The 12,912-nt window shown below is 39.5% G+C and overlaps 1 pseudogene; it reads right to left on the minus strand.

Moving 5' to 3' along the window:
• Positions 1 to 6,586: 6,586 nt before the first annotated feature.
• On the minus strand, positions 6,587 to 11,148 carry LOC150019226 (non-selective voltage-gated ion channel VDAC1 pseudogene; annotated as a pseudogene).
• Positions 11,149 to 12,912: the final 1,764 nt, after the last annotated feature.

Genomic DNA, 12,912 nt, shown 5'->3' on the forward strand with positions numbered 1-12,912 from the left:
TGGTGGTTGTGAGTTTGTTGTCATTTTAATGTTCATAGTTTTGATCTTTTTTTCCTTAAATAAGTCCATTTAACATTTCATATAATAAGGGCTTGGTGATGATGAGCCCCTTTAGCTTTACCTTGTCTGGGAAGCACTTTATCTGCCCTTTCATTCTAAATGATAGCTTTGCTGGATAGAGTAATCTTGGTTGTAGGTCCTTGCTTTTCATCACTTTGAATAGTTCTTGCCAGTCCCTTTTTGCCTGCAAAATTTCTTTTGAGAAGTCAGCTGACAGTCTTATGGGAACTCCTTTGTAGGTAACTCTCTGCTTTTCTCTTACTGCTTTTCACATTCTCTCTTTTTCTTTAACCTTTGGCATTTTAATTAAGATGTGTATTGGTGTGGTCCTCTTTGAGTTTAGCTTGTTTGGGACTCTCTGTGCTTCCTGGACTTGTACATCTACTTTCTTCACCACATTTGGGAAATTTTCCTTCATTATTTTTTTCACATAAGCTTTTGATTTTTTGTTCTTCCTCTTCTTCTTCTGGCACCCCTATGATTCAGATGTTGGCATGTTTAAAGTTGTCCCAGTGGTTCCGAAACCTCTGCTTGTTTTTTTCAACTCTTGTTTCCACATTCTGTACTGGTTGACTTTTTTTCTCCCTTATGCTCCAAATCATTGATTTGAACCCCAGTGTCCTTCTCTTCATCATTGGTTTTGTGTGGATTTCCCTTCATTTCATTTAGCATAGCCTTCATTTTTTCCCTTATGCATTTGTCATACTTAAGCATATCTGCCAACCCTGTGAGCATCTTTATCACCAGTGTTTTGAACTCTACATCTGTTACGTTGGCTATCTCCTTGTTGCTTAGTTCTCCCACTGGAATCTTGACACGTTCCCTCTTTTGGGCCATACTTCTCTGTCTCCTCATCTTGACAGGCTCCTGTGTTTGTTTGCTTGTGTGTCTTGGGTAGAACTTTCATACCTGTTACATTGTAAGGGGTGGATCCTTAGGTATTCATCAGTAAGGGCGGCCTGTTTTACCACATTGTGGCGCTGTATGTGGGTGAGGGGTCTGAGAGGGAACAATGCCACTTGCTTAGAACTCATCCTTTTCCAGGCACTCCTCCCGATTTTATGGCACTGGCACCTCTATAGCTGATGCCATGGCTGTTGTTCCCAGAGTGGGAGGGACTATGGACATTGTAGGGCTGTGGGGGCCCTTTAAAAAGCAGACTGCTGAGAGACCCACAGTTTCTTCGTCTACCTCTGCCCCAACCCCCACTGGTTTGCATAGTCAGAAGCAATGAGGCTTTATTATCCCTGGCACTGGAACCGTGAGGTATGTGGTCTGGCCTGGTGCTGGGAGTGTTCCCCAGCTGTTTTTAAAAATGTGTGACTGTGCTATCTGTCAGCCTGCCACTGCCACCACTGCTGCCGCCACCACACTGCATCCTCTCTGCCTGACTCTGCCCTTCCTACCTGTCTGGATGAGTATTTCTTCTTCATATCTTTGTTTGTTGGACTTTCATGCAGCTTGATTTTCTGGAACTTCTGGTTGTCTCTAGTTTTGAGGTAGTTGTATTCCTTCTTAGTTGTGGAGGGAGTGCATGCCTGTCTGTCTAGGCCTCCATCTTGGCTGGAAGTCATGATCCTTTTTAATTAAATAAATATTCAGGTTTACATTATTATGACTGTGTAAGCATTATTCACAAGTGAGCCATATAATGTATACATTTATATTTTCTTTCCTATACAATTTCTTTCTGAGTTAATTGCTTTTTTGTTTGTGTTTTTAGCATATTCTTTTTTATCCACCCATCCTTTATTTGCTTATAACTGTTGACAGCATGGTAAGTCTCATCTGAAGTTTTACCTGTGTATCAGATAAGATATCTACTCTCCTCTAGCCCCCTTCTCTCCTGCTCTCTCTCTTTCTGCAAATAGCAACACCTTGGAGCTCTCTGACCTTCTCTTCCAACTGGGATTAGTTGCTCTCTAGATTTGAGACTCAGCTCCTGTTTAGAATTTCCTTTATTCCTCTTGTGTTGGATTCCTTATTTCCTAGATTCTAGATCATTTTTAGTTTACTTTTCATTGTGTGGAGAACCTCTTCTAGTAGCTTCCCCCAAAAGGATATATGATAGATAAAGATTGGAATGTCTGAAAATGACTACATTCTACCCTAACATCGATTAATAGTTGGGCTGGAAATTAAATTCTAGGTAGAAAGTAATTTCTCCTGGGATTGTGAAGACTTTGTTCATCATTTTTTAGCTTCCTGTAGGAATGTTGAGAAGCCCTTTTTTTTTCATTCACAGTCTTTTGTATATAAACCCTTCCTTTTTCTGTAAGATTTTCAGAGCATTTCATCATCCACGTATTCTGAAAGTTCGTGATGATGGGCATTATTGTCAATATTTTTTATTTAATTCACATGATATTCAGTGGACTCTTTCTGTCTAAAAAGTTATCACTATATCCTTCATTTCTGAGTAAGTTCCATGAGATTAGGAATTTTACTGCTTTACTGTTTACTGAGGAATTTCTATCACCTAGAATAGAGTTTGGCACATAGTAAGCACACTCTAAAAAGGGAACAAATGAGTTCATGACTAAATGAATAAGAAAATTTTTGGTAATAATTGTTTGTTAATGTCCTCCCTTTCTTCCCATATTCTAGAACTTTTCTGGTTCTATTGTTTTCTTATCTTTCTCTTCTGTTTTAAATCTCTCTGTTTCTTAATATCTGAAATTTCCTTGGCTTTATCTTCTAAACCTTTTATTGCATTTTTAATATCTATAATTTTTGTTTAACTTCCAAGATTTCTCCTGTTTTCAAAATGTTACTTTTATTAAAAAAGCACATTTTTCTTGTTCTGAGGGTATCTTTTATCTAGAATCTTTTAAGATATCACATTTGTTTGCTTGCTTTACTTTAATTTACCCAAAAGTTGGGAGCAAATATCAGTTTGTTTCTTTTTGGTTTACTCCTCTGGGGGTTTAGGTTTCAGCTTTCTTTGTTCCACTAAATTACTCACCACTCATCCATCTACCTTCTGTATCCTCTCCTCTGTCGTAGTCTTTTTGGTTTGAATCCTGTCATGTACTTTTTAAAAGTTCCTTCATTGCCATTTTAGAGAAATTATGAGATGGAATGGTGGTTAGTTTATGTTTCAGTTTACCAGTTTAATTAGAACTTTCCACTACAGTTTAAGTAAAAAAATTCAAAGGACTTAGAGTCAGGTAGCTTTTTAATGAAGATTCAGCATAGCCTGGGAAAATAGTCTTTATCATGATGATGGTGAATGGTGCTATTACTGTTTTTAGATAATGAATATAACATTTTAGTAAACTGCCTTAGCATATAGAACATTTTTATAAGTGTGAAAAGATGCTCTCCTGGATTTTATTTAAAAATTCTAGTGATTTTTTTTTGACATATACTACTTTTATAGGCATTTGCAAAAATCCAGAGGCAAGGTCCAAGGGCTTGTCTTTCTCAAAATGGGGAGGGAAGGAGGGTAAAAATTACATATTTAAAATTTTTTCTTTCATATGTATTAAACATAAAAAACTCAAGGACATTGTCAATAGTGGTTTCATCCCAGAGTAGGTACTTAGGTGACAGTTCATTTTGCTACCTCTAAGGGAAGCTGCCTTCAAAGAGTTTGATTAATCACCACTGATATCCGGAAAGAAAATGGAGTCATTCTATAGGAGTCATCTGCTGTAAGTGTGAAGTCAAGATAAAACTTTGGTTTCCCTCAATAATCTAAAGCAACAGATGTTCATGGGAGTGGTCTTTCACTTTTTAAACAATTTACTTAAAAACAGTATACATATATTTATTAAAAAGTCATTAGTGCTGAAAACTTAAAAATGTGTGCTTCTTTATCACTTGCACTTCTTATAGCTATTTCTTCTGATATTTACATGAATATTCCAAGAAAAAGGTATATACAGCCATTGTTTGGTTAATTATTAGGTATTATTACTTGACTTCTGTTTTAGTCCAGATCTTTCAAGAGGCAGAAACAAAAGCAAGAAATTTATTAGGGTAAATACCTTTGAGACAAAAATGAGAAGGAAACCAGGGAAAGGCTTCCAATGCTGTCAGATTGCCCTGCAGGTTTTATTAAGTCAGGAGAGAGAAAGAGGAGGTAGATTGGGTGGAGTCACCTTAGACCGCGAGCAATTCTAGGGGAAGGTAAAGAGGCCTTGTGGAGTCCACATGTCTCAGTCACCCATTGGAGGTATTTATCCTCTACGCCCAGGAACCGTCCTACCTTCATATCCCTTTCTCTCCCTTTGGGAGTATGGCCTCTGCATATATGTAGTGGTGGATTTCAAAGGGCAACTGGGCCCTTGGACAGATAGGGCTTTGTAGCTGAGGATCTGAAAAGGGACATTCTCATACCTGCCACCACTTCCAAAATGACTGGTAAATATTTTACCTCCCTTACACAGACCCCCTTCCTTTTTTCTTCCTTCCAATGTAATTATACTCCAATTTTTATTAAATTCATATTCAGTGCTTTCATTATTATTATGATTATGTAATTTTTTCCTGTGGCAAAATTATAATGCATTATAATTACAGTATATTTATTGTATACTTTTTGTTTTTTTCCTGGAGATAATAATTGCCTCCTCTTTTCCCACTGGCTTAGTTTTCTTTGAAATTGTGGCTAAAGTTTCTCACAATTCTCAATAGCTTTGTAAAACACCTCTTAACATAAATTTTCATACAGTCAAACTTAGGAGCAAACCTAAATGAAATAAAGTTTTATTTTATTTATTTATATTTCATTTTTTTTATTGTCATTCTATAATAGTTGTTCCACTTCCCCCCCATTGCTCTCCCTTGTTCTGTCCACCTCCCCCCTCTCCCACAGTCACTCCCTGCCCTGTTGTCCATGTCCATGGGTCATTTTTACTAGTTCCTTAACTAAGCCCTTTCCCCCCACTTCCCAATCCCCTCTGGTCACTGTCAGTCTGTTCCTTGTTTCCATGCCTCTGGTTCTATTCTGCTCATTTGTTTGTTTTGTTCATTAGGTTCCTGTATTAGGTGAGATCATATGGTGTTTGTCTTTCGCCTCCTGGCTTTTTTCACTAAGCATAATACTCTAGTTCCATCCATGTTGTTGCAAAAGGCAGCAGTAAATGTTTAACCACCATTTCTCTTTGGATGTAGGGAGGACCAAACGCTGACTTTGAGGGTTTCCTTCCATTGTGTAAACACTCCCACCATGGCAGATTTCAACTCTCTATGTGTCATCACTGACTGCCGGGTTGGGAAGAGGAGCAACAGCTAGCTTTTGTGATCCTGGAACACCACTGAGATGGCCTCCCAGGACCCCTCTTCCTCTGGCTCCAAACTGGACTTGTCACTCTCTAGTCCTGCTGTAACTTCACCGCTCCTGCATTTCCTGTTTCCTTTTAATTCTTGCAACACGCATTATCTTGGTTTACCCTCTCATTTTGATGAAGCACATCCTCTGATTACTTCCTGAGAAAGGCTCTATGGGAGATTGACAAGCTCTCATTTCTGCTTGCACTTACGTTTGCATGCCTGCATCTCTGAAAACATCTTCCTCTACTCTTAGATAATTTTCTTGAATATAGAACTTTAGTTTTAAAATTATGTCTCCCCAGAATTTTGTAGGCATTGCTCTCTAGTGTTTTAGCCTCCCAATGCTGCTCTTGAGAAGTTTGATACCATTATCTTTAAATGTGACATTTTTTTTCTTTCTATATGCTTTTAGGATCATTTCTATCCCTGGTGGTCCACAATTTAATAATGATGCACTTTAGTATAAATCTTTTCTCATTCACTGTTAGTAGCAATCTTTCAATTGGGATACTCATATATAAAAATAAGTTGCGCTTTCAATTTGGAAACTCATTTAAAAAACTTTATTCAAGTTTTATTTTAAGTGATGTTAATTATAGCATTTGAAAGGGTTGATTTAATTCCACACAATGGAAGACTCTCTGATGTACCCATTAAATTGCTAAAAAATAAACCGAGTGGCAAGAATACAACAGAAGTCTAATTTATGTTCTGAATGTTGTCACCATGTGCTTACAGTCACAGAGACTCGTCCCAGCTTAGAGTTGGAGTTCTTAGAAGCTATTTCATACTCTTGTGCAAGGGCAAAAAACCACAACGTGAGAGGGAATTAAGTCCTGAATTATTGGCTTCATCACATCCACCTTCTCCACCCCAAAATGGCACAAAAGAAACAACTACCACACCCTGCAGTCTACTTTTGGTGTAAAAGAGGTGACAGACTGGGGTGGAAACAGGTCATGAAGATCTGTCTTAAAAAAGTCCCTTCAGACGAGTTTGTACGCACTATCAAACAGTGAACCTCTCTCAGTTAGGGTAAAAAATCAAGGTTCAATTCTCAGGAAGTCAATTTCATTCATTGAAGCAATACAAATTTACAAAGTGCTTACAAATCATCAGCTTTGCAGCCATTTATAGATAAAAAAAAGAAATCTGTCATCTCTAGAGGGGCTGCCAAGGCCCCTCGAGTCTACAGCTGAAATTTGGAATCGGGTTTCTTCTGTATCTCTGAAAGGGTAATACCTTAAAGCTGAATCATCTTTAAACCTGGAGGTCTAACATGATATTTAGCAATACTTGAATCCCAGACATACAACATTAAAAGGTACACTACATTCTGCAGGTAGCTATGCTGCAAAATAGTTTAAAATTAAACGATTGTACAGTCTTCATTTATGCTCGAAATTCCAGTCCTAGACCAAACTTGTGGCCACCCACATTGACATTCTTGCCAACCAGCAGCGCTGACAGCATTAGTTTGATACCTGGCTTTAGTGTCTGAGTGTATCCAAGCCTGATCAGGCTGGAGTTGTTCACTTCAGCTGAGAAGCAGGCATCGGGTTCGATCTGATACTTGGCTGCTATTCCGAAGTGTTACTGATGCCTGCCATCCAGGCAAGATTGACCGCGTTCTCCAACTTCTTGTTCACCTTCTGATAAATGGAGCCACCAAACTCTGTCCTGTCGTTTACATTGGTGTGAACCTGGAATTCACCCACAAAGTTGCTCTGGTTCACTCGGGACTTTGCAGTCTCAAAATTAATCTGGTAGCCCGCCACCCAGCCCTCGTAACCCAGCACCAGAGCACCTTGGATTGAAGGCCCGGCAATGTCGAAATCCACGTCGCAACCCAGGTTGATGTGCTCCCGTTTGTATCCTGTCTTGATTTTAGCATCCCCCCCACCCCCCGCCCCGTGTTTGGTGAGAAGGATGAATGGAACGTCAGCTTCAGTCCACATGCAAGCTGATCTTACACCATGACCTCAGTGCCCAGTGTGTTGTCAGTGTTCCACTTCTCCGTGAACGTCAGGCCATACTCAGTCTGCCTGTACTTGGTTTCCAGGCTGCCCGTCACTTTAGTGGTCTCAGTGTTGGCTGAATCTGAGCTTGTAAATTCCAGTCCATTCTCAGATTTTGTTTTCAACTCGCGTTTTATTAAGCCAAATCCATAGCCCTTGGTGAAGATGTCCCTGGCAGGTTTGCCAAGATCAATATACGTGGGAGGCACAACCAAACATCTTCTGCTCAGAGGCGGTGACGGCGGGCTCAGCGGCAGCTACGGCGGGGACTGCGGTGCAAGGATCCCAGCCTGGGAACTCATTTTGATCAATTTTAGATATCCATGGTTTTATTGATAGTTTTCTCCCTTATTTTTATTTATTTTTTGGTCCTACTAATATATAGATACTGGGTATCTTGGGTAGGCTTTTTAATAACTATCCACCTTGTTTCTGGTTCCCAGTATGGTCTAATGATTAAGCATATGATCTTTTTGCATGACAGAGATTACTAACAATCAGGTCTTCTCTGAGTTTCCAAGGTAACGTGGCTGCCCAGCTAGACACTACCTGCTCAGCTCCCCTTACAGTGACCCTATGACTAAGTCATGGTCGAGCCAAGGGAATAGAAATGGTGTGTGTGACTTCCAGGTCAAATAGTACTTTAAGGAAGTTACTTTCCTCCATTTCTTCTTTTCTACTTCCTTTGGGCTGGAACCAGGATATTCTGGAGTACACCCTAGGGAAAGGTGGAGCCACACGGCAGAGAGTCTGAGTCCTAAGTGATACTGTAGAGTAAAGCTGGTCTCTTCCCCTGGGCCACCCAACAGCTTAGACTTTTTAAATGAGGGAAAAGTAAAACATCTATTTTGTGCAACCCAATATTAAAAGCAGTTGAGCTAAATATACCACAAATTAGTTACAACACATTCAGAGTCCTAGAAGTCAGTATGGTACAGTGGTTAAGAATACGGGCACCATTGGACAGTGGGTCCAGTCCTGACTGTGTTACATAGCAGCTGTATGTTCCGTCTTAGTTACTTAATTCCTCTGTACCTCAGGTTCTTTATCTTAAAATAGGGATGACAAGAGTAGCTACCTTGAAAAAGTTTTACTATGATTTAAGCCATTTATAGCAAAGGCTGAAGGCTAGTGAGGGTACAATAAATATAACTATATAGATAACATTTACAAAGGGGAGAATAAATTATCAACATTAAAAACAAATAATGACCGAGAAGACATTTTATTTGAAAGGAATGAGTGAGGAGCATATAGGTCATTTTTTAAAAGTATATTTTATTGATTATGTTGTTACAGTTGTCCAAGTTTCTTTTCCCTTTGCTCCTCTCCACCCAGTACCCCTCTTCCCTCCAGCAATCCCACCCCCCTTAGTTCATGTTTATGGATCGTGCATATAAGTTTTTTGGCTTCACCCTATCCTATATTATTCTTAACTTACCTCTGTCTATTTTGTACCAACTAATTATGCTTCTCAGTCCCTGCACCATTTCCCCATTTCTCCCCCTGCCCTCTCCCAGTTGATAACCCTCCAAATGACTGCATACCTATGCTTCTGTTTCTGTCTGGTTGCTTGCTTAGTTTGTTTTGTTTTTATTTTTTAGATTCAGTTGTTGATAGTTTTGAGTTTGTTGTCATTTTAAAGTTCATAGTGTTGATATTCTTTTTCTTAAATAAGTCCCTTTAACATTTCACATAATAAGGGTTTGGTGATGATGAGCCCCTTTAGCTTTACCTTGTCTGGGAAGAACTTTATCTGCCCTTCCATTCTAAATGATAGCTTTGCTGGATAGAGTAATCTTGGTTGTAGGTCCTTGCTTTTCAACACATTGAGTACTGCTTGCCAGTCCCTTCTTGCCTGCAAAGTTTCTTTTGAGAAATCAGCTGAGAGTCCTATAGTCACCCCTTTGTAGGTAACCCTCTGCTTTTCTCCTGCTGCTTTTCAGATTCTCTCATCTTTAACCTTTGGCATTTTAATTATGATGTGTCTTGGTGTGGTCCTCTTTGGGTCTAGCTTGTTTGGGACTCTGTGCTTCCTGGACTTGTATGTCTATTTCCTTCACCAAATTTGGGAAATTTTCCTTCATTATTTTTTTCACAAAAGCTTTTGAGTTTTTGCTCTTCCTCTTCTCTTTCTGGCACCCCTATGATTTGGATGTTGGCACATTTAAAGTTGTTCCAGAGGTTCCTAAGCCTTTCCTCATTTTTTTCTTTTCTTTCTTTTTTTAAAAAAGAATTTATTTGTTTGTTTGTTTATTTATTTTTAAAGAGAGGGGAAAGGATAAAGGGAGAGAAACATCACTGTGTGGTTGCCTCTCACTCGTGCCCCTAACTGGGGACCTGACGTGCAACCTAGTCATGTGCCCTGACTGGAAATTGAACCAGAGACAAGTGGTCCACAGGCCGACGCTCAATCCACTGAGCCAGAGCAGCCAGGGCCTCTCCTCATTCTTTTCAATTCTTGTTTCTTCATTTTGTATTGCTTGACTATTTTTTTCTTCCTTATATTTCAAATCATTGATTTGAACCCCAGTGTCCTTCCCTTCACCAATGGTTTTGTGTGGATTTTTCTTCATTTCGTTTCATTTCATTTCATTTAGCATAGCCTTCACTTCTTCCCTAATGTGTTTGCCATACTTAAGCATATCTGTCAAGTCTGTGAGCATCTTTATTGCCAGTGTTTTGAACTCTGCATTTATTGGGTTGGCTATCTCCTTGTTTGTTAGGTTGGCTATTTCCTTGTCACTTAGTTCTCCCACTGTAACCTCAATTCATTCCCTCTTTTGCGCCATACTTCTTTGTCTCCTCATCTTGAAAGGCCCCTGTGTTTGTTTGTCTCTGTGTCTTAGTTAGAGCTTTGACATCTATTACATTGTAAGGGGCAGAACCTTAGGTATTTATCAGTACAAGCGATGTGTTTCACCACGTTGTGGTGTTGTGTGTGGGGAGGGTCTGAGAGGGAACAACACCACTTGCTCAGCACTTGCCCCTTTTCCAGGCATTTCTTCCACTTCCCATATGGAACTGGTGCTCCCCTAACTCCTGCCCTTGCCATCGTCCTCAGAGTGGGTGGATCTGCAGATATTCTAGGACTGTGGGGGCCCTTTAAACAGGGGGGCTCTGCTGGGAGATTGGCAGTTTCTTCCTCCATCCCAAACCCCACTGTTTTTGACAGTCAGAAGCAATGAGGCTTTATTTTCCCTGGCACTGGGACCATGAACTGTGTGGTCTGGTCTGGTGCTGGGAGTGCTCCCCAGGTGTCCTTCCCTACTTTTTAAAACATGCAACTGTGCTTTCTGCCCGCCTGCTGCTGCCACCGCCACAGTTGCTGCCAGTCTGCTTTCTTTCCGCCCCGGCTCCACCCCTCTTACCTGTCTGGGGGAGTATTTCTCCTTTATATCTTTGTTTGTTGGAATTCCATTCAGCTCGATTTTCTAGACCTTCTAATTGTCTCTAGTTTTGAGATCATTGTATTCCTTCTTAGTTGTGGAGGGAGATGCAGCATGTCTATCTAGGCCTTCATCTTGGCTGGAAATCCTAGATAGGTCATTTTTAAAAGGAATACTTCAGTGCTTTCCCCCTATCCGTTTCCAGTGTGATGTTAGAGGCTAGATGTCCACCCAAACCTTGTGCTCCCTCTCCAGTGAGGAGGCACTACTGGAAAGTAGCTGCCCAGTCAGGTGATTCGTTACCAGACTCACTCTACTAGTTCTAAGCTGTGGGTTAAAAAAATTTTTTTGGGGGGGGGGGGCTAAAATATATGTATCCTAAAATTTACCATTTTGACCATTTTTAAGCATACAGTGGTGTTACTTTTTAATGATCTCCAAACTAAAGCTCTGGACCTTTTAAACAATAACTCCTCATTGCCTCCTTCCCCCAGCTCTTAGCAATCACTGTTCTACTGTCTGTCTCTATGTATTTGACTATTCTAGACACCGCATATAACTGAAATTGTACAGTATTTGACCTGTCTTGTCTGATTTTTCACTTAACATGATGTCTTCAAAGTTCACCCATGTTGTAACATGCATAAGAAATTCATTTCTTTTGAAAGCCTGAATAATAGCATATGGATATACAGTAGTCCCTCTCTACATCACGGTTTATTTATCATGGTCTCACTGTATTGTGGGATTTTAAAAAATATTATATTTAGTTATTTATGGCGGATTTTTCACTATATCGCAGGATTTTGCAGTACTGTATATGTATGTTGTTAAAGTTACATAGGTTTAAGAGTGTAGAATATGTTTAAGAGGATAAGTAGTGTTTATGGAAGTGTGGAAAAAGTTAATAAGGGACTGGGAACTGTTTATAAGTGTGTGGGGAAGGGTTTATAAAGCCTTAAAAAATATATAAATACTAAAATAAATGTAAGATTCCTACTTCATGGATTTTCACCTATCGCGGGGGCATCTAAAACAATACCCATGATAAGTGAGGGAATACTGTACCCATTTTGTTTATCCATTCATTTGTTGATGGATATTTGCATGGGGCTGCAGGTCTTTTAGAGGTGGATAAGGCTTCTCCATTCTTATACCATCACCTCAGAAGACACTGAGACCCTAGAAAACAGAAGAACTTAAAAAAACAGGACCCCATACCCTGGAATAGCCATGGAAGCTGCCCTATAACCAGGCACACATGAATGAGTCCTTCATAGGAGAAAGAAACACACATTTATGGTATTAACTAACCACTGGGATTGTGGAGTTCATTTTCTACAATGTCTTGTGTTACCATAACAAATATTATCAGGTTGCTCATGCTTTTTTACTTACACTGACCCATGACAGAAATTTTTTTCTCTCTCTTTGCTAACACAATTTTTCTGCTTCTAGAAAACCCCAGTCCCTTAACAATCAAGAAAGCAAACAACGTTTTTACCCTCCCTCATTAGAAGTAAGAGTTATGACTACTTTTCCAGATTAGTCCATCTTTCACCTTGACTGAATTTTTCTCAGGCCAACTATTTGCCTTGTGTCATATCAACTGAGCTCAGAGTTTTCTTTCATAGCTGGCTCTATTGTCTGGGGTTTTATCTTTAAGATTGGTGCTTGCTTACTGGAGAATAAGTACTATGAAATTAATAGCTACTCATAGTTTTTAATATCAGGCTCAAAGATGATATTAATTGCACAAAGAGCCAGGTGTTAGCTCAAATTTATTGAACACAGGGAAAGCTTTTGATAAGCTCATGCAGGTGCACAGGAAGAAAGCATGAAGAAATTCATGAAAATGCAATTATATCCAATCATTAAGGAAGCTAAGTTAGTTCATTGAACTTGTGTATTTTCCTTTATGTTAATAATAAATCATAATGGCACTTAGCCCCATTTCTCCTATCTTCTACATGGCTCCAGTTGTCGTAATTAATCATTTTGCAGATAAAAATTCTATTTTTATAGAAAAATGTCAAAGATCTTTGCTTGGTTGTGGGCACCTGGCCCTCCTTTACACATCAGAAAGGCAGCTAGGTCTCTGGGCAGGAAGCTCCCAGCATGACCCGCTGCTTGCTCAGATGTAGAATTACCAAGATAATTGTCTT

Source organism: Furipterus horrens, unplaced genomic scaffold (genome assembly GCF_987537825.1).
Source record: "Furipterus horrens unplaced genomic scaffold, mFurHor1.1.pri manual_scaffold_2, whole genome shotgun sequence".
Taxonomy (NCBI): Eukaryota; Metazoa; Chordata; class Mammalia; order Chiroptera; family Furipteridae; genus Furipterus; species Furipterus horrens.